Source organism: Parus major, chromosome 6, assembly GCF_001522545.3.
Source record: "Parus major isolate Abel chromosome 6, Parus_major1.1, whole genome shotgun sequence".
In the NCBI taxonomy this organism is placed as follows: Eukaryota; Metazoa; Chordata; class Aves; order Passeriformes; family Paridae; genus Parus; species Parus major.
In genome coordinates, this window is record NC_031775.1 from 33689564 (window position 1) to 33692479 (window position 2916).

Below are 2916 nucleotides of genomic sequence, written 5' to 3' on the forward strand. Positions count from 1 at the left end.
CTCCCCACTGCCCACATCCCTAATGCCTTTATTCTCCCCACTGCCCACATCCCTGATGCCTTTATTCTCCCCACTGCCCACATCCCTGATGCCTTTATTCTCCACACTGCCCACATCCCTAATGCCTTTTATTCTCTTTCCCTTCTCTGTTCTCTCGGGGCTTCCCTGCACCGATCGCATCGCTCCTCATCTGATCGCGCTGTTTAGAGGACGGAGGGGGAAATAGAAGCGTGTGCAGCAGGGATGCAATATTTTATTTTTTAGCCTTTTGCAGTGTGAATCGGAAAAAAAAATGTCTTTAAACGTGTCGGCTCGAGCAGCGAACGGGTTTTATCTGAAGTGCACTGCAGGCAGGGGCTCCCTCGGTGTGCGGCATCACGGAGTGAGGTTTCTGCCTACCTGGGCTCCTTAATTAGTGCCTGCCTCTGCTCCTTAATTAGTGCCTGCCTCTGCTTATTAATTAGTGCTAACCTGTTTAATGCATCTATAAATATGGACATAATGTGTGGTAGACAGAGACAGATGGATGGATGGATGGATGGATAGATAGATAGATAGATAGACAGGTAGATAGATACAGACAGACACACAGACAGATGGATAGATAGATAGATAGATAGCTAGATAGATAGCTGGATGATAGATGGATATAGACAGACAGAGAGATGGATAGATGGATGATAGATAGATAGATAGATAGATAGATAGATAGATAGATAGATAGATAGATAGATAGATACAGACAGATAGATACAGATAGACAGATAGATGGATAGATGAATGATAGACAGATGGATAACTGGCTGATAGATTTGTTGCACATGACCCATGCACTGCCCGAAGCTCTGCAGCCTGCATTTGCAGATGTGTTGTTTGGCACTCTGTGCTGGAGGCTGTTTCCCTGCTCCCCCTGGGTTATAACCACGGCTCTGCTCTGCAGAGCTTTGCTCTCGGGTGCCAGGGAGGGGATGGCTGTGCCTGGCACTGGGGCCCAGCTGCTCCTTCCCGCTCCGTTTGTTCCCCAGGATCTGTTGGAGATCTGCTGTGGCTGCAGTGGGGATGCAGGGGCAGGGATTGCTGCTGAGCCTCCTCTGCAGCTGCACATGTTGGTGTTTGGGCTCTTGCACGCCCTGGTGAATGACAATCTGTGTCTGTGCTCACCGAGGAGCTGTTTGGGCATTTCCTGATTGCTGAGCTGTGTGTCTCAGAACTGCTCCCCGTGGAATCCTGTCCTCACTGGGAAATCGGGATCCCCTGGATCCCTGGCAGTGCCCCAGGCCAGGCTGGGCAGGGCTGGCAGCAGCCTGGGACAGTGGCAGCTGTCCCTGTCCATGGTAGGGCTGCAATGGGACGAGCTTTAAGGTCCCTCACAGCCCAAACCAGTCTGGCCTTTTGATTCTATTCTGTGCTATTTAACCCCCCAAAAATTAAGTTCTTTTATTTTCCTTTCCCAGCTGCTTGCTTCCTCCATCATTTTAAATGTGATTTATTTCATCCAGATTCCTTTTCCTTTCAGTTGATGGGATGCCTCCACTGACACAGCTAAAAATGGAGGCAGAAATTAGAAAACACATTGGAGTCGGGTTGACTTTTGCCTGTTACCTCACACATTGTGATACAGCCAGAGAAATGTGTGTAGTACAAAATAATAATTTCCTGGCAAGAAAGGCTCACAGCTGTCAGCCTGGGCTCTCAGCTGACGTGTGACATCCTTAACCTGCCACCCCTCTCTGTGTTAGGGCTCGCTGGCTGTTTCATAGATGCTCAGAAACTGAAAGTTTCTCAGGGACTGCTGGATTATTGCACTTTGCAGTGGAATTTCTGCCTGGTTTGTGTTGGCTCTTGGCAGCTTCATGACTCATAACCTCTTGTCCTTGACCTGCAAATATCAGAGTGGCAGGAATTCTGGTGTTTCAGTGGTGATTGAAAGGCCTGACCAGAGGAGAGTGCATTTGTCACCAGGGCCCTGATGGAGAAAATAACACCCCACTCGAATGAGGCTCTAAAGAATGTGCTGAAGGCTCATGGGTTGTCTTGACAAATACCAGTCTGGGCTATATTTGTGGAACTGTGTGCCTGTAAATCCTTCCCTTGCTGTATGCTCACTTGTCAACACCTCCCACGTGGTGAAGTTTCACCAAGTTTCCCAGTGCACTGTCAGTTTACATGAAGAGTAAAACTTTACTTCACTTTTTTTTCCCTAAAATGCATCTCTAAAATATTACTTTTTATTGCAGATGGCTTGGATTCAAAGTAGCATCAGCAAATGAATGTTAACAAGTGAAGGCCTTTAAATAATGATCTTTAACATTTTCCCTTAAAACATGTGTTCTCAGCTTGTCACCTTCTGTGCTGCAGCTCTTCATGTGTGACCAGGAACAAGGCTCAGCTTAAGGGGAAAAATCATTTAAAAAGCAAGTCCTGAGCATTGTACATGTCCTGCTTGGCTGGGATGTAGGATTGAAACCCATCCAACCACTCTGGGAACAAGGCTCTAACAGCACTGAACAGTTTTAAGACACATGACAGCATTTGTAGGAATATATTTTATGGTAAAAGCAGACAAATATTAGCCAATACTTCAGAAATCCAGATGAAATCACTCTTGGGATCCTGTCTTTATTTGCCCACAGTGGGCCAGAGGCTTGTACCTGCATGCAAAGGGGAGAGCTTCCTTCTCCCCAGAGCATCAAGTGTTGGCTGTGTGGTGGCAAAATGCTAATCCATTCTAGCAGTCATTTAAAAACCAATTCCTCATTTCCCTTTGCAGTTACAGCCAAATGTGCCATCCCCAGATAAACCCCCAAAGGTCTCAGGAACTGAGCAAAATTCTGTGGGAATGACTCTAATGGAGAATGACATTGTGAGAGGTTTTTGAAAATCTCCTCATTCCTGTATGGCCTGCAGTTCTTCCCA